Below are 19,626 nucleotides of genomic sequence, written 5' to 3' on the forward strand. Positions count from 1 at the left end.
GATGATGCTAAAGTAATCATCTGATATCATAATACACATGATATTATTTCTAATCCCGCCTTGAAATCAAACAGTACTCATGTCGATAATATCGAATAGAGTAGTCATCTGATCTCCTTCTTTCCTAAAACAATTTATTTAAATAAAATTAAACAAATATGATAAGCTTCAAGATAATCTCACCTGAACAGTCCATTCATTATTGTCTTCAGAACCTAACTCAATGCTTAAGATAAGAAGAGTATTAGAAATATCAAAAGATTATGATAATTCCAATTAGTAAAAATTTCAGTGCATACAGGGGACATCAACTTGTGCAGATCCAAGTGCGAAGCGGTGAGCTACAAAACATAAAGACGGGCTCCAAGTAACCTTATCATTGCCCTGAGAAGGGTTCTAACTGGCTAAACACTCTAAGAGGAGAGAATCCCTTAACCTGCGAAAACTATAAGGCAGGAAGGGAAGAGGTTGGCTCAAGAAACATTCCATCGTCGCCAGAGCCCGACAAAGTGTTCCCAAAATCGAGAGAATCCCGAAACTCAAAAAGGATCCCGAGGAACGTGCAAAGAATAGTCCCGAAAAGAAAGAAAACCCCTCAAACCCTGTGAAGACCCTAAGATGAGGAAAATGATAGGAAGGGCAAGGGGCTGGCTCAAGAAATATTCCGTCATCGCCAGGAGAATGATCCGTATTCCCAGATTTTCAAAGTAGGAGGCAACACAGAGCGGTACCATCACCATTACATGATTATGAGAGTATCACTAGTCAAAGTTGAATTCTCACAATAATCCAAGGATTATAAGAAATGGGGTTCAGAGAAAACATCGGATCAGAAACCTGTAATCTACAAAATGCTACTGGGAACCAAAATCCGAAGCTCATTTCATCCTTAAGATTAACAATACTTAATCAATGAAAAGGAATGAAAATTCAAGATTGGAAAATCAAGGTTTGCGAAAAAACCAAACTCTGTTAAAAATGACAATCGAGCACAACTGGTAATTCTAAGCCTAGCACATCAATAGGATAGAAACATTCAAAGGATCTAAGAACTATGGAAGTGCCAGACTACATAAATGAAGAGAAGGAACTAGAAATTACCTGCTGAAGCAAAAATTCAAGGGTTCAGATCTTTTCTCTTCTTTTTTTCTTCCTTGCTCTTTTTCTTGGCAGTTTGGATTTGCTTTGACCGCAGATTGGCATCGATAATGGTGCGGATCTTGTGGAGGTGTCCGGACGAGATGAAGGCCAGAGGTCTGCCTCTTCAAGCTTGAATTAACGATTAGGGATATGCACGTACACCACCAACATATGTTTCCAAGACGGAAGCTGATACTTCTTCTGCAAAGGTCTCCCATGAATCAGCAGACAAAACCACGAAATCTGCAAACTTTCCCGGAGATAATGACCCCAACTCATTGTCAAGCAAGCTTGAATAAGCAGCTGAAATAGTATACGCATTTAAAGCATCATTCAGTAACACACGTTCAGACGGTATCCACGCATGTTCCAAACCAGGAAGTATTCTCTTCATCGCAATGCTGATCCCTTTTAAAGGGTTAGTATGTGCCAGTGGCCAGTCAGAACCAAATGTTAAATGGGCATTGCCGGATAAGAGAGATTGAAATAAAAATGACCCCCTTTTGAGCCCTATCCTCCCCAAGCTTCTTTGTAGCAATATCAGCATTATAGAGTAGGTGCTCTGGCTGTACAGAAGCGATGACCCCTTGCTGACCAAAATGAGTTGTGGCCCCAGGTGCCAAATGCTGAGCGTGCTCAATCCTGAACCTTCTGTCTCTTTTTCCGTTGGAAGATTCAACTAAGTCATACGCATTTAGAATTAAATCATTTGCTATATCTCCCATAGCATGAACAGCAACCTGAATTCCTGATTTATCTGATTCCATGGTCATGTTGTGAAACCAATCCAGATCGATCACTTGTAAACCATAATTGTGGGGTTCATCCATGTAAGGCTCGTAGAAAAGTGCACTGTTGGAAGCCACATACCCATCAGCAAAAGCTTTAACACCGCCAAGATAAATCCACTGGCTGAAGACCCGACCTGTCGCTTGGAATAGATCAGCTAAACGAGCCAATGTCAATGCATCCCTCTTATCATCAATTGAGTCCTTAGGAAGCCAAGGGAGTAGAAGCTTCATTGCAGAATCAACCAGAAGTCCAGTGAGTTCTCCGCCAGTGGTTCTCATGACAGTTCCACCAATTGGATCTTCTGTGTAATTTGTAATCCCAGCTATTTTTAATGCTAATGTGCTGGCTAGTGCCATATGACCATCCATTTTTAAGAACCAAACAGGATTGTTAGGTGTAATATCGTCAATCCAAGAAGCAGCTGGCAAGTCCCCTCCCCAGAGTTCACTGTTCCACCCATAACTTAATACCCAAGAACCCTTGTCTTTACCTCTCACTGCTTCTTTGACCGTTCTTACAAACTCATCTTGGCTTTTGACATCTAGAAGGTCCACTCGTTCCATCTGCAAGCCTCCAGCAATCAAATGCACATGGGAGTCGATAAATCTTGGAACAACCACCTTCTCATTAAGATTAAGCTCTTGAGTCCCGTGACCTATTAAATCCTGAAGGGAAGAAAAATTGCCAAGTCCGAGAATTTTGCCGCCCCGAATAGCCATAGCTTGGGCAAAAGGGAAAGAGGGATCGCTCGTGTAGATGGTCGCATTCATCACCACCAAATCTGCAACCCTAGATGATTTCATTGAGGACCTTAGAATTGTGTTGAAGGCGGGGAGGAATACGATTGCCAGGATTGCAGCAGCCATAGCTGAGATGAAGATGAAGAAATTCCTCCCGAACTCCATGACTCACTTCAGACAAGAAAGCACTTGCTTCAGTTGGAGCTTTGAGCTCCCCAAATAACAAGTAAACTCTCTCTCTCTCTCTCTCTCTCTCTCTCTCTTTGCTGCTCTTTGTGCTAGGGTTTCAATGGAGAATGAGGGAAGTGGGCTTGAAGCAAGAGATGGAGAAGAGGGTCTGCAGATATGGGTTTGAGGTGGGTTTCGATGGATTATAGAGGTGGCTGTCGGAGAAGGTGGTGGCTGAATCGAAGGAGGTAGAAGGAGGTAAAGATGGAGGGATTGGGTAGGAATGGGGTTTGGAGGGTGAGATTGGTAGTGGTGGTGGAGGCGATTGGGGAAGTGGCCGGATTTAATGGTGGCCGACCGGAATCCGGTGGGTTTGAAGGGAAAAAATGAAATGGGTTTGGGTGAAAAATCAATTGGAGGTTGTGGATGGGTTTGAGGTGGAAATGAGATGGGTTTTAGAGAGATGGTGGTGGCTGTGAGGACCTTGCCGGATTCGGCAAACCCACCGGAGAAGATGGGGTGGCGATTTGGAAGAAAAGGAGAAGAAGAAGAAGAAGAAGAAAAGGGGTGGTGGTGCTAGGTGGAGCTCGGCTCTCCCTTTGCAGCTCCCGCTCTCCCGCTCTCCCTCCCTCTATCTTTCTGTGCGGCTCCTCCTACATTCAGAAAAACTGGAAACCCTAGTTCACGGGTTTTATTGAAAGGAAAATGATATATTTAGCCCCCTTTTCTCCCATGGGCAGCCCCTACCAGTGTATTTATCACTACTCTCTCATCATATGGAGGGTGGCTAGGCAAAGGGGAGGGGAGGGGCAAATATATCATTTCTCTTTTAGGACAAAGGGATTGGTATTGGCACACATCCCTTGTCCAAAATAAACCCCCTTCTAGTCTTGTTTAACTAAGAAAATGATATGAGAGCAACCATTTTTTTTTTTTTGGTAAACGCACTCGCCGGCTCACCCTTTCTCTTTTGGGTTAAAAGTAGATGGGAACTGACATGGGAACATCGCCGGCTCACCCTTTCTCTTCCGGGTTTTCAAAGATATTTTTTTATGTAAACGGGGGAACTTTGGATTTTTCAGGTTCTTTCGCACTCGGAACTAGATTTTTTTTAAAATTTCGAGATCGATTTTGAGAATTTGAAATTGACTCTGAATTCGGTTTCAAAACTCGGGTTTTGGGATTTATTCATTTTTGGTAAAAAAGGGTCCGGTCAAAATGGGGTGTCTACAGATGCCCCTCTTTGGCAGAGTGTGCTTGTCACACGATTGGCAAAGCTGACAAGACAACACATTTTGGCCGGCCCGATTGTCAAAACAAAACAAATTTTTTTTTTGATTCTAAAATGATATTCACATGGGTAAAACAACAGAATAACACTACGAGACTCAAAGACTGAAAACAAAAAGGAGATAACCTCTCACCGACTCTTAACTCGGTGCTTGCATTGAAGAATGAAGATTTTGATTGACAATTTAAACCAAGAATCACTTGGCTAATTATCGGGTGCTAAAACGGGTAAAAATACTTGAGAAGACTAAAAAACGGATTATGAAATTACCAAAACGGGTAAAGAAGTATTTGAGAAAACTCAAACTATCAATACCGGACTACAAGACGGGTAAAGAGCGTTTGAGAAGACTCAAACTATCAATACCAGAATACAAGACGGGTAGAGAGTGTTTGAGAAGACTCAAACTATCAATACCGGAATACAAGACGGGTAGAGAACGTTTGAGAAGACTCAAACTATCAATACCGGAATACAAGACGGGTAGAGAACGTTTGAGAAGACTCAAACTATCAATACCGGAATACAAGACGGGTAGAGAACGTTTGAGAAGACTCAAACTATCGATACCGGAATACAAGACGGGTAGAGAATGTTTGAGAAGACTCAAACTTTCAATACCGGAAGGATGATGATATATCGAGTTTTTATCCTGGAATCGAGAGCCAGATCATTCAAAACGGGTAACGAATATTTGAGAAGACTCAAACTTTCGATACCGGATTACAAAACGGGTAGAGAATGTTTGAGAAGACTCAAACTATCAAGACCGGATACATCGAGTTTTTATCCTGGAATCGAGAGCCAGATCATTCAAAACGGGTAAAGAATATTTGAGAAGACTCAAACTTTTGATACCGGATTACAAAACGGGTAGAGAATGTTTGAGAAGACTCAAACTATCAATACCGGATACATCGAGTTTTTATCCTGGAATCGAGAGCCAGATCATTCAAAACGGGTAAAGAATATTTGAGAAGACTCAAACTTTCGATACCGGATTACAAAACGGGTAGAGAATGTTTGAGAAGACTCAAACTATCAATACCGGATACATCGAGTTTTTATCCTGGAATCGAGAGCCAGATCATTCAAAACGGGTAAAAAAAATATTTGAGAAGACTCAAACTTTCGATACCGGAATACAAAACGGGTAGAGAACGTTTGAGAAGACTCAAACTTTCAATACCGGAATACAAGACGGGTAGAGAACGTTTGAGAAGACTCAAACTTTCAATACCGGAATACAAGACGGGTAGAGAATATTTGAGAAGACTCAAATTTTCAATACCGAATTTCAAAACGGGTAAAGAATGTTTGAGAAGACTCAAACTTTCAATACCGAAATACAAGACGGGTATAGAATATTTGAGAAGACTCAAATTTTCTATACCGGATTACAAAACAGGTAAAGAATGTTTGAGGAGACTCAAACTTTCAATACCGGATGAGGTGATGATATCTCGAATTTTTTATTCTGGAAATGACGGTCAGATCGCTCCTAACATAACCTCCTAGAGGTCAGAGAGGAGGAAAAAGAGTTAAAACATAGCATAGCTGGAAACGGTTAGGAAAACATGACTTTTACCAAGGTATAACTCGAAGAAATTTGATGACATCTTGCGGGCATTGGCCTCTTTAAATAAGTAAACCAAAAACTCTGCCTATATCTTGAAAATTGCAAAACTGAATTTCAAATTCCAATGAGGATTGGATTTTTTTTTTTGAAAAGAAACTGGAAATCGAGGGTCCATAGTAATAACCATGAAGAGCCACGCAGGAAATCCAAGGTCTGTGGCATTATACCACGAAGAGTTAAGCAAACAGAAATCGAGCATGAAGAGCATAGCAATAAATCCGAGGTCCATGGCAATTAGCCACGAAGAGCCTAGCTGAAAAGGAATCGAGGGTTCAGGACATTAAACCGTGAAGAGCCAAGCATTAAATCCGGGGTCTGCAGCAATAAGCGACGAAGAGCCCAAAAGGAACAAAGATAAGTAATGGAAACGAATGGAATGATCATGGATAGTGGGTCCATGATATACAAAAGGATATATCACAAAGAGCCACTCATAGAGCAAGGGTCCATGGTGTACCTGACTGGTAGACCATGAAGAGCCAAGAATGAACAAGGATAATGACAACCACTGGAGATGAATAGAATGAGTATGGATAGTGGGTCCATGATACAACTTGAAGGGCAGATCACAAAGAGCCACTTGGGAAGCAAGGGTCTATGGTCTACTGGAATGGTAAGCCATGAAGAGCCAAGAATGTATAAGATTTACACAGAGGACTTACTGATCGGAGAATTGATTTTCCTATGATTAAATGTCTCTTGCCGAGAAAAATGAGAGTACGAGTTCCTTGCTGAGGATCGGACTCAAATAACTTGCAGGGATTTGGATATTGACCCTTCTTTAACAGATGAAAAGCATTCTGCTGAGGTTTGAAGTTACGGGAGCAAATTCTAAACTCTGCTGGGAAAATTGATTTTCTTTGGAAATTGACTCTTTTAAAGAGAGGGCTCACTTGAAGAGTTCAGAGATTTGGCTCAAGACGTGCTCGCATCTCTCCTACTTCAACTTGTTGTAAACACGGACATTGATTGCCTTTGTATGCTTGATATCTTTTATGACGCAAGTCATAAAAGATGCCCCTAGTGTATTGTACTTCCATGACAAGAGTCTCAAGGAAAGTAGAACAAGGATAGATAAAGAAATTTTGGATTTGCATGGGTTCTTTCTTGGGAATGAAGATGGGAAAATGGCTAAGCTCAAAGACTTCTCCTTTCATTGACCATTATTTGAGGTTCGTTCTTTCTGCCACCCACTGATTGAAATTTGACATATTCAACCTGTCTGAACAGGATACATAAACCAGGATCTTTCATTTTGGAAGGTATACACCCCTTCCTTTCAGTGCCGGACAAATTTTTGACCTTGAAAGAAAACAAATATGAATGAGGAATAGACTCCCAAGGACTCTATCAAAGAAGGTGTAGATTATTCAAGAGACTCGACTACATTCTGATTCACCCTTAGATCAAATGTGCTATTTTGTCATGTTAAGGCTAGCCACTCTTAGAGTAATCTCGAAAACCATGTCAAGAGGATCTAATTTCCTCCATCAGGATTCCGTCATGGTTATTACCCCCTTCGGATTGTTCCGTCTTAATGCCCCTGGTTTAGAAAAGTATCAAAGCAAGTCTTGCCGACACTACTCGAATTCTGGGATCCTGCCCTATTTGAGAATGCTTCTCTGTCTCCTTGATTTCTCTCTTCAAAAGAAGTCACAACTCAAACTTTGAAAATTCTGCATAACTGAAGAATTCCTTCGGTATATCATCAATTCTCTCTTCATGGGAATTCTTTGCCTCTGACTAGATTGCCTCTTCAAATTTTCAATCCAGCAGACCGCTACCCTTACTTTGCATAAGCCAATCCCTTTGGTTATTGACTTAGCAAAAAAAAACAACTTTCACCTTTCTCTAGGCCGCCCTTTCGGGTTTTCAACCTAGTGGGTCTTCAGACTCTCGTTCTTTTTTCTGTTTTTGCTTTCATTTGCCTTGAACCTTTGCTTGTTTCACCAGAAGGACTTTCTAGGTGGGCTTGGGTTCAAAAGGGTTGGATACCTAAGGTTCTAAAGATTTGGATCGAATCTGATCTTGTCAGACTTCCTACGTACCCCAAAAATGGAGGATCAGATCCGCGTAGTTCGTTTGGGGTTTAACAAAGGATGGTTTAGCTTTAAGCTTCAAACTTTTGAAAGGGGAATGATTTAGCTTTTATCCCCGAAGGTTGACCGAATCTGAATTAATCAGACGCCTACGTACCCCTGAAGAGGTGGGGATCAGGTCATAACGTAGTTCAAACCTCTAAAAAAAAATGCCCCTGGTTTATATTGTGGCTAGAAAGAAAGGGTTTGATTTGACTTTTGGCCCAAAAGGTTTACAAATGGATTTTAAAATGTTAGGATTTTGGCTAATAAAGGTTCAAACGTCCAAGGATGGCCTCCTAATATATTTGATGTACAAGCTCTTTTGAGTGAAGAAGGTTCAAAGGCATTGAATATTTTTATTGAGGAGTCTGGCGGTTTCCTGGCGAGACTTCAACCACAGTGCCCATCTCTTGCCTTGAAAATCTTGAATCCATGTCTAAGATTCCACAACTCTCTTGAGTCTCCAAATGTTGAAGACAATAATCATATTCAGTTTATCTCACTGACTCCATCATCTGGGTCCTTGATATTTCTAAGGAGTTGTCTTAGAGACTCAATCACTTCTCTTTCTTCTTTTTTTCACTTTTTTTTATACATTAGAAATGTCCATACGCTTGAGATGTTGCGACTCAGAATCCCGTTGAATACATGTAGACCAAGTGTTTCTTTTCTTTAGGGCTCAAATCAGTGACTTCATTTTTCGAAAGTCTTCTCTCAATATCTTATCAGCTCCACTGATGTCTGATGCTTCACTCTAAAATTTTTACTTTCAACTTAATGTCTAAAGATGGTGGAGCCCTGTCTTGCATCACACCAGAGCATTCACCCGGTTTATCCTTGTAGGATCAAACAAGACTTTCTTGAACCCCTCTAAATAAGTTTATCAATTCTTCACGCTCCTCGGGAGATAAAGTTTTGCCAATCCATCTTTCCCGAGTTACGGATTTCGATACCACTATCGATAGCTTCGATTTCTTCTTCAAGTGGCTATGCTAGATGCTCTTCCTCTCGTTTGACATTTTCAGATCTCGAGTGGAATTTCGTATGCAATCTGATCCAAGAGGGTGCCTTTAGTTATTTAAACATTAGATCTACGAGTGAATCATAGAACATCAAAGATTCGAAAACAACAACTTTATTGAATTGAAGACTCTTAAGTACATCAGTAACTCTTTTTTTTTTTTGACGCACCTCAATGGGCTCTACATTGAACTTGAGAAAGGACGTAAACTACAGACTCTGAATGAACACGACTGACAAACATGACACATCTCCTCTTTTTTTTTCTTTTGACATTAACATAGTAAGACTTACCAACTCTGAGGGAAGAAAGTTGGTATAAACTCAATGAGAGACAAACCTTAACAACACAGGACATTTTTTTTTTCCGATAATGATGAACTGGCACTGAAAATATATGAGTAGTACACCTTCTTCCATGGTGTCAATGACTTGGGGTTCCACCCTGATATAAGTCCCGTTGACTTGATTAGGTGAAATGAAAGGAAACTGGTCCAACAAATAGGTGAGGTCAATTAGGTCAGACTCCTGTCATGGAATTGACAAAAATTGATTTTAGTATGAGGCAATCTCATGAAAATGATATACACAAGTTGAAACAAGAGATAATACAAAAGCATCTCTCCCTTGGATAAAACTAACAGCAGAACTGTAAGAAGGATCACAGTAGGATAAGCACATGACTCATCAATAATTCTAAAGGATAGTGATCACACTGAAAATGAGTTGAGTAAAATCCGGCAGCATGACGGCCCTAAAAAGGATCGTGGTAAAGTAAACTCATGGCTTATTAATAACTCTGAAAAGATAACAATCATGCTCAAGGTGTTTATATAAAATCCGGCAGCATGACGGCTATATACGGTGATCCCCACAACTCAACATAAGGGTAAATGAATAGAAACTCAGTAATGTAGGACTCTCAGCAAGGATACTTGCACTCAAATAATGATGGCAAGATCAGCACACAATCGGTAAGCGGAATATGGTCACCACGGAGATATAATCACACGAAAGACTGACCATGAATGACGACGCTCGGTCATGGGTTGGATTTGCGACCAAAAGATCAAAAGATATATCATGGCTATAGAGACACCGGACAAGCCATCGACCAGATCTAAGGCACAACAAAGAATGGATATACAATCAAAAGGGCAACAAGTAGACTGTGGCCATGCGAGTGACAAGTACGGGCCACCCGTCAGGTGAATCTAAAAGAATGTAAATATAATTGATTAAACTAGGAATCCCCCACTAGAAATGGGTCCTAATCTAATCAACCGACAGAATCATATACAAACAAGAGATATGTACAATCCGAGGAAGAGAAGACAGATTGCGGTTTCAACAATGGCAATGGAAATGCCACCAACCGAATCAAGAGAATGTAGATAGGATGAATTAGACCAGGAATACCCACTGAAAATGGGTCCTAATCTAGACAATCAGCTCAACAAATAGTGTAGGTACAAGAAGGTAACTACAAATCGACTCAGCAAATAAGTTATGTACAAAGGAACGACACAACTATACACTCGAGAGACAAAAGGCAGACCATAGTCAGAATAATGATAGAGGAAAATTACTGACCAGGTCCGAAGGCTGGGGAATGAAACAATGTGGCTAATGGATAGACCAGAAAACTTCCTTGATAGACAGGCCCTGGTCTAACAGCTAGCAAGGAATGATTAGGTTCACAAATTTTAAATGAGACGGATAACGAGGAATCGAGAAATGGATCGTGGTCATAAAAGGTGGTGAATAAGAACCATCGGCCTGATCCAAGACTGAAATAGTGAACAACCTCTAATCGGCGATAATAGATCAGAAAATCTTTGTAGAAAGTAGGACCCTGATCTGACAGCTGACGAAACGGATAGATACTAGAATCATATGATAAAGATGATAGGGTAGACCGCGATCTGGATGATGACTAAGCAAAAGCAAGGGTCATCGACTAGGTCTGAAAGAATGGTATGATTGAAAAAGATAAAGGAACCTTATTCGAAAGGATAAGCCCTAATCTAAGAATAATACACTATACACACACATATATATATACATATATATACCCTAACCAGGGGCACCAGCCCTAATCTAATCTAACGGAGTCGAGAAAGTCTTGACTCATGACAGACTCGTGAGTGTACTAAGACCGTGCTGTAGCCACGCAAGGTGAGCTACCCTAGTCTACAAATGGGACAAGGCTTCCACCTCTAGGCTCCACATGTGTGAGCAACACATGTTCGACCCTATATGAATGCAATATACTTATATAAACACGGGTACTTCCTAGTTGGGTTTCACTAAGTCGGTACGTATATACATAATATATAAAACAAAGTATGGCTCCGGACTCAATCTAATGGGTACTATGCGTATGAAACATACTTAATATGTATAACAAAAGTACGCCCAATGTTATACATAGTATGCTTCATTGCTCATCGGCTGCTGTAAACACAAGTACGCCCAGTGTTTACGGCTGCAGCACCGGCGCATAGCTTGGAAATAGATTCAACAGTACCATCAGGGTGTAATGACATCCCAGTCGGGCACGCATTGAATCTATCCCGTGGAGCCAATAATGAAAAACAATAAAAAACAATGAAAGAAATAAAAAATATGACAATGCATGATGTGTAGTGTGTGAATCCCTTGTTTTAATTACGCACCTGTCTGGTGCCCCTGGATTCTAACGATAGAGTTCCCATTTAAAATGATTTTAGCTCAAATTTCTCCAAAGTTAGTAAAAATGGCATTTTTATAGAGTTAGGCAATGTTTCAAAAACTCCCCAGCAGAGTCGCCAGCCTGTGGACCCCGATCCGAGGACGAGTGCCGAGGGACGCGAGATCCCTCCTGCGATCCTCTAAGATCTCCACAACGTGAAGGAGAGCTCTGCCAAGGAACTCTCGAAACTGGTGCCACCCTCACAGCATAGCACGAGTGGCGATACAAAACGAAAGAGATACATCCTGATCCGGAGCCAGGGCTCGAAACCAAGATATACCTAAAAATAACTCAGAGTCGCCATCCATGGACACGCCATGGAACCAAAACAAATGCTCTGTTTGCAATGGATAACCAGAGATACAAAAGGTCCGTGCCTGATGACGAATGGAGAAGGTCCGAAGAGCGCCCCCAATTCGCCCGAGTGCGAACACTTGGTCTCTTATGCCATTTATTATTAACCTCGAAGAGTTTTGGGCAAATATCATGTGAAATGGGAACAATCCTCAGGAGTCGTCTACCTAAGCATGCATTTCCTGAGGATAAAGATAATAAACACCCATAAAATAAAATGAAAGATGTGTTTCCTAAGCATAGCTAGGTTATGAGTGACATGCCTAAAGGGTGTCTAAGTTCTGATGTACAAACACATGCAAGCTATAGCTAAAGGTATAAGATCAGTACAAGAAAGTAAGAAAACACAACAAAATACACAATATAACAACACCACAAATCGTAAGACTCTAAAACGATTTAGCCCGAGTCCTCGGATGGTCTGATATTCATCCAAAGAAGCCTACGTATTCCCGCCTCCACGAGAATCAAGGCAACGTAGTTCTTCGCGCCTATTCTAAACTAGGATGCCTGAGACACCTAGACCTCTATCCTAGACTCGATCTAAAAGACCGGACCAGTTCTTAAAGCTTCTTGTACGATTATTTAAATTCCAGTAAATTGTAGATTTTAGGACACCCTATATGCCCTAACTAAATGCAGGTTAGCCCTAAGCTAATGCAGGTGGTTCCTACAACCTACGTGTAACTAGGCTGTATGCCCTAAGGAAAACAATAGGATTGCTAACGTATCCAAGACCTAATCATCAGTCGGCGATGTGAATCGCCAACTGACCGAACTGAGGCGCTCCTAGCTAGGACAAACTCCTAATTCTAACACAAACACACAACAAGCACACAACAAAAGACAAACTCCTAACTCTAAAACAACACAAACAAGCACACAACAAATAAAAGACAAACTCCTAACTCTAAAACTCTCTATCTAGGACAAACTCCTAACTCTAGAGGAAGATCTTGTTGAAAACAAGGTTTTGAAGAAAAAGGGTTAAAACATTTATTCACAAAGTTTGGCTGGACTTGGGATAAAGATCCCAAGCTGCACTACGTACCTCGTGGAAGAGGATCAAGCCAACGTAGTTCGAAACGAACTCTCAAACTACGCTTCTAAAAGAAACACTCAATACTTCAGATTTTTTAAGGTTTTCTTATATTTTCAAATGTTTTTGATATTTTTAAAGTTTTCAAATGTTTTTGAGTTTTAAATTTCTAATGTTTTTGGATTTTAAAGCTTTTCCAATGCTCTAAACCTTTAAATGTTTTCAATCTTAAAGGGGACACGCAAGAACAACCACAAACTAGGGCAAAGCCCTAAATCCAAAAGGGGAAACCCCGAACAAGCAACTAACGCCTCAAAGAGACGAACCACAACAAGAAAGATAGCGCTCCAAGAAGAGAGAAAACGATCCAAGATCCCAAGCAAGCAAAGCTCTAATAAGACTGAGTTAGTCTCTAATCAAAATGAAATAACGACAACTCTAAAGGAGAAACTCCGAACTAAAAACACTAAAGATGGGAGAACAAATGAGTCAGAGACTCTCTAATAACACTACCGAGTCAAAGACTCACTCTAAAAGAGGAGGCCACTCTATCATGAGGCTAGGTAAGCCTCCTAAAGGGGAAACTCTCTACATGAGACAAGGCTTGTCTCCGAGACACAAATGACGTAAAAAGGAAAAAGAGACCCTGTGCATATTTGGCAAAGGTAAAACACCCAGCCGGGCCGGACAGCTACCTAGCCCTAGGGTGCAACAAATGTGCAACCCAATACCCATAAGGGTAGGGGTATGCTGCCAAGCCGAGTAGGGTGTTCTCCCAAAACCAAACGGCGCACAAAGAGGAGGTTTAGCAAGAGAATGAAACTGGGCAAGTCTCCTATATACAAAGGAGGGGTATGCTACTCGGACTGAGCAAGTCCCCTAAGGATGGGCTTGGGCTAGCGCCTTCATCGCCCTCGCAATGAGAGGGGATTCTAGTATCTAAAGAAATTTAACAGAAATCTATAAGACTGTGTTAGTCTATCAAAGAGAGAAGAAAAGGCTACCAGGTAATCGCAAATTCCATTCTATTCTTATAAAAATAAATCAAGTGCTAAGCAAAGAAGAATTTTCAATTAAAAAATGCACAACCTATAGCAATCATAAAATGATAAACATAAATTAGTCCAGACCAGCCGCTGGATAGCCTAATAAAGTAAAATAAAACAATATCAAACACTTCTATGCCCAACCACAAACACCACCCCAATATGGGGATGAAATCAGATGATGCTAAAGTAATCATCTGATATCATAATACACATGATATTATTTCTAATCCCGCCTTGAAATCAAACAGTACTCATGTCGATAATATCGAATAGAGTAGTCATCTGATCTCCTTCTTTCCTAAAACAATTTATTTAAATAAAATTAAACAAATATGATAAGCTTCAAGATAATCTCACCTGAACAGTCCATTCATTATTGTCTTCAGAACCTAACTCAATGCTTAAGATAAGAAGAGTATTAGAAATATCAAAAGATTATGATAATTCCAATAGTAAAAATTTCAGTGCATACAGGGGACATCAACTTGTGCAGATCCAAGTGCGAAGCGGTGAGCTACAAAACATAAAGACGGGCTCCAAGTAACCTTATCATTGCCCTGAGAAGGGTTCTAACTGGCTAAACACTCTAAGAGGAGAGAATCCCTTAACCTGCGAAAACTATAAGGCAGGAAGGGAAGAGGTTGGCTCAAGAAACATTCCATCGTCGCCAGAGCCCGACAAAGTGTTCCCAAAATCGAGAGAATCCCGAAACTCAAAAAGGATCCCGAGGAACGTGCAAAGAATAGTCCCGAAAAGAAAGAAAACCTCTCAAACCCTGTGAAGACCCTAAGATGAGGAAAATGATAGGAAGGGCAAGGGGCTGGCTCAAGAAATATTCCGTCATCGCCAGGAGAATGATCCGTATTCCCAGATTTTCAAAGTAGGAGGCAACACAGAGCGGTACCATCACCATTACATGATTATGAGAGTATCACTAGTCAAAGTTGAATTCTCACAATAATCCAAGGATTATAAGAAATGGGGTTCAGAGAAAACATCGGATCAGAAACCTGTAATCTACAAAATGCTACTGGGAACCAAAATCCGAAGCTCATTTCATCCTTAAGATTAACAATACTTAATCAATGAAAAGGAATGAAAATTCAAGATTGGAAAATCAAGGTTTGCGGAAAAACCAAACTCTGTTAAAAATGACAATCGAGCACAACTGGTAATTCTAAGCCTAGCACATCAATAGGATAGAAACATTCAAAGGATCTAAGAACTATGGAAGTGCCAGACTACATAAATGAAGAGAAGGAACTAGAAATTACCTGCTGAAGCAAAAATTCAAGGGTTCAGATCTTTTCTCTTCTTTTTTTCTTCCTTGCTCTTTTTCTTGGCAGTTTGGATTTGCTTTGACCGCAGATTGGCATCGATAATGGTGCGGATCTTGTGGAGGTGTCCGGACGAGATGAAGGCCAGAGGTCTGCCTCTTCAAGCTTGAATTAACGATTAGGGATATGCACGTACACCACCAACATATGTTTCCAAGATGGAAGCTGATACTTCTTCTGCAAAGGTCTCCCATGAATCAGCAGACAAAACCACGAAATTTGCAAACTTTCCCGGAGATAATGACCCCAACTCATTGTCAAGCAAGCTTGAATAAGCAGCTGAAATAGTATACGCATTTAAAGCATCATTCAGTAACACACGTTCAGACGGTATCCACGCATGTTCCAAACCAGGAAGTATTCTCTTCATCGCAATGCTGATCCCTTTTAAAGGGTTAGTATGTGCCAGTGGCCAGTCAGAACCAAATGTTAAATGGGCATTGCCGGATAAGAGAGATTGAAATAAAAATGACCCCCTTTTGAGCCCTATCCTCCCCAAGCTTCTTTGTAGCAATATCAGCATTATAGAGTAGGTGCTCTGGCTGTACAGAAGCGATGACCCCTTGCTGACCAAAATGAGTTGTGGCCCCAGGTGCCAAATGCTGAGCGTGCTCAATCCTGAACCTTCTGTCTCTTTTTCCGTTGGAAGATTCAACTAAGTCATACGCATTTAGAATTAAATCATTTGCTATATCTCCCATAGCATGAACAGCAACCTGAATTCCTGATTTATCTGATTCCATGGTCATGTTGTGAAACCAATCCAGATCGATCACTTGTAAACCATAATTGTGGGGTTCATCCATGTAAGGCTCGTAGAAAAGTGCACTGTTGGAAGCCACATACCCATCAGCAAAAGCTTTAACACCGCCAAGATAAATCCACTGGCTGAAGACCCGACCTGTCGCTTGGAATAGATCAGCTAAACGAGCCAATGTCAATGCATCCCTCTTATCATCAATTGAGTCCTTAGGAAGCCAAGGGAGTAGAAGCTTCATTGCAGAATCAACCAGAAGTCCAGTGAGTTCTCCGCCAGTGGTTCTCATGACAGTTCCACCAATTGGATCTTCTGTGTAATTTGTAATCCCAGCTATTTTTAATGCTAATGTGCTGGCTAGTGCCATATGACCATCCATTTTTAAGAACCAAACAGGATTGTTAGGTGTAATATCGTCAATCCAAGAAGCAGCTGGCAAGTCCCCTCCCCAGAGTTCACTGTTCCACCCATAACTTAATACCCAAGAACCCTTGTCTTTACCTCTCACTGCTTCTTTGACCGCTCTTACAAACTCATCTTGGCTTTTGACATCTAGAAGGTCCACTCGTTCCATCTGCAAGCCTCCAGCAATCAAATGCACATGGGAGTCGATAAATCTTGGAACAACCACCTTCTCATTAAGATTAAGCTCTTGAGTCCCGTGACCTATTAAATCCTGAAGGGAAGAAAAATTGCCAAGTCCGAGAATTTTGCCGCCCCGAATAGCCATAGCTTGGGCAAAAGGGAAAGAGGGATCGCTCGTGTAGATGGTCGCATTCATCACCACCAAATCTGCAACCCTAGATGATTTCATTGAGGACCTTAGAATTGTGTTGAAGGCGGGGAGGAATACGATTGCCAGGATTGCAGCAGCCATAGCTGAGATGAAGATGAAGAAATTCCTCCCGAACTCCATGACTCACTTCAGACAAGAAAGCACTTGCTTCAGTTGGAGCTTTGAGCTCCCCAAATAACAAGTAAACTCTCTCTCTCTCTCTCTCTCTCTCTCTCTCTCTCTCTCTCTTTGCTGCTCTCTGTGCTAGGGTTTCAATGGAGAATGAGGGAAGTGGGCTTGAAGCAAGAGATGGAGAAGAGGGTCTGCAGATATGGGTTTGAGGTGGGTTTCGATGGATTATAGAGGTGGCTGTCGGAGAAGGTGGTGGCTGAATCGAAGGAGGTAGAAGGAGGTAAAGATGGAGGGATTGGGTAGGAATGGGGTTTGGAGGGTGAGATTGGTAGTGGTGGTGGAGGCGATTGGGGAAGTGGCCGGATTTAATGGTGGCCGACCGGAATCCGGTGGGTTTGAAGGGAAAAAATGAAATGGGTTTGGGTGAAAAATCAATTGGAGGTTGTGGATGGGTTTGAGGTGGAAATGAGATGGGTTTTAGAGAGATGGTGGTGGCTGTGAGGACCTTGCCGGATTCGGCAAACCCACCGGAGAAGATGGGGTGGCGATTTGGAAGAAAGGGAGAAGAAGAAGAAGAAGAAGAAGAAGAAGAAGAAAAGGGGTGGTGGTGCTAGGTGGAGCTCGGCTCTCCCTTTGCAGCTCCCGCTCTCCCGCTCTCCCTCCCTCTATCTTTCTGTGCGGCTCCTCCTACATTCAGAAAAACTGGAAACCCTAGTTCACGGGTTTTATTGAAAGGAAAATGATATATTTAGCCCCCTTTTCTCCCATGGGCAGCCCCTACCAGTGTATTTATCACTACTCTCTCATCATATGGAGGGTGGCTAGGCAAAGGGGAGGGGAGGGGCAAATATATCATTTCTCTTTTAGGACAAAGGGATTGGTATTGGCACACATCCCTTGTCCAAAATAAACCCCCTTCTAGTCTTGTTTAACTAAGAAAATGATATGAGAGCAACCATTTTTTTTTTTTTTGGTAAACGCACTCGCCGGCTCACCCTTTCTCTTTTGGGTTAAAAGTAGATGGGAACTGACATGGGAACATCGCCGGCTCACCCTTTCTCTTCCGGGTTTTCAAAGATATTTTTTTATGTAAACGGGGGAACTTTGGATTTTTCAGGTTCTTTCGCACTCGGAACTAGATTTTTTTTAAAATTTCGAGATCGATTTTGAGAATTTGAAATTGACTCTGAATTCGGTTTCAAAACTCGGGTTTTGGGATTTATTCATTTTTGGTAAAAAAGGGTCCGGTCAAAATGGGGTGTCTACAGCCGGACAGACTCCCACCGATCAGAGATGTAGCTCACCATACTTCCCCAAGTCACCCTAATGACTTGGAGAACTGGGGGGCAACTGATGGGGTATAAAAACAGCAGCCTATTAGCTGTCGACACATGGCCCAAGGATGGCCCACCGCAGACCCCACGTCAGCAGGGATAGTTTGGTTATTACAACAGAGTAGGTGAACTTTAACCTATAGCTGGCCGACACCTGTCCTGGAGTAATAACTCTTCAACTACCCCAGTCTTCCTTCTATAAAAGGGCTTCCAAAGCTCATAAACAGGGGTAATAACTTCTCACCCACCACTCTTAAACTCGCTCTGCACTCCTGCTCATATTGACTTGAGTGTTGAAGGGCCTGTCCGGAGTAACACTCTGGGTTGGTCATTTTGACCTTGTTTGCTCTTTACGCAGGGCTCAGCTGCTCAGCTCCTTCACCTCGGTTTCTCGGGTTCTCCAGCTCGGCTCTTACGTCACTGTCATATCTGTTACCGATTTTAGGCCTAACACAATCCACTACCATAAGATGATCTAAACAGCACATTTGGTGGGCCTTGGGATAAATTGCTTGTATCCCTCGAATCATTTTCCAAAGCTATTCCGAGCGAACCAATTGGTGAGCTATAAAATGATCCGAATCCTTCAAATGATGCGCCACAATGGTGGTGATCCCATAGTTGTTCTCACACTTGAATTTTTGTTCGGAATTTCATTTTTTTAGCTCCATTTCTAGTCAAAATCCAGAAATAACCCTGAAGCACCAAAAACAAAGAAAATACCTTAGTAGTACCGCTCTAAATATAAAATATGCATGTTTTTCCTCCTTACAATTCACACATAAATGTGCTCAACAACACACTTGTTATTTAATTTTCCTAATTAAATAAACTTATTTCCTCCCATCTAATGGAATAAAAGCTCCATCCATAATATTCTATAATTTTTGAAACACCCTTAAGTTAACAATTAACCCTTTGGATATTCCAAATGCGTCTTACGGTGTGTATACACCAAAGGAACTACGTAAATATTTTCCCTCGCATCAAATGTGATGAATCTAGTCCGCCCGGACAATCTAGTAAATGCGGGACCCTTATTTAAAGGATATAAATGGGTCATTCGAGTTGTGAGTGGAATAGTTGCAGGGATCCGACATTCGATCTTGCAGAACCCAATGATGGGCCCGACTGCGATCTTGCTCCATATCTAGCAACTACAATCATATTGGATTAGTGGCCTCCATTGAGATTTAACCCTCAAGATGACTGTGAAATCATCATACCTCTAATCACATCTAATA

The 19,626-nt window shown here is 41.4% G+C and overlaps 2 pseudogenes across 2 annotated transcripts; both read right to left on the minus strand.

Annotated features, from left to right (window-relative positions):
- Positions 1-258: 258 nt before the first annotated feature.
- LOC143860439 (protein LONG AFTER FAR-RED 3 pseudogene) lies at positions 259-17,734 on the minus strand (annotated as a pseudogene). Its single transcript, XR_013239714.1, has 2 exons — positions 17,125-17,734; positions 259-2,938 (listed from the first exon to the last, which is right to left on the minus strand). The product of XR_013239714.1 is annotated as a protein LONG AFTER FAR-RED 3 pseudogene (transcript).
- Positions 13,840-17,130, minus strand: LOC143860438 (protein LONG AFTER FAR-RED 3 pseudogene; annotated as a pseudogene). The gene is made up of 2 exons (XR_013239713.1): positions 15,322-17,130; positions 13,840-14,436 (listed from the first exon to the last, which is right to left on the minus strand). The product of XR_013239713.1 is annotated as a protein LONG AFTER FAR-RED 3 pseudogene (transcript).
- Positions 17,735-19,626: the final 1,892 nt, after the last annotated feature.

Source organism: Tasmannia lanceolata, unplaced genomic scaffold, assembly GCF_043159265.1.
Source record: "Tasmannia lanceolata isolate RefF3 unplaced genomic scaffold, GAP_Taslan_0.1 ptg000037l, whole genome shotgun sequence".
NCBI classification, from domain to species: Eukaryota; Viridiplantae; Streptophyta; class Magnoliopsida; order Canellales; family Winteraceae; genus Tasmannia; species Tasmannia lanceolata.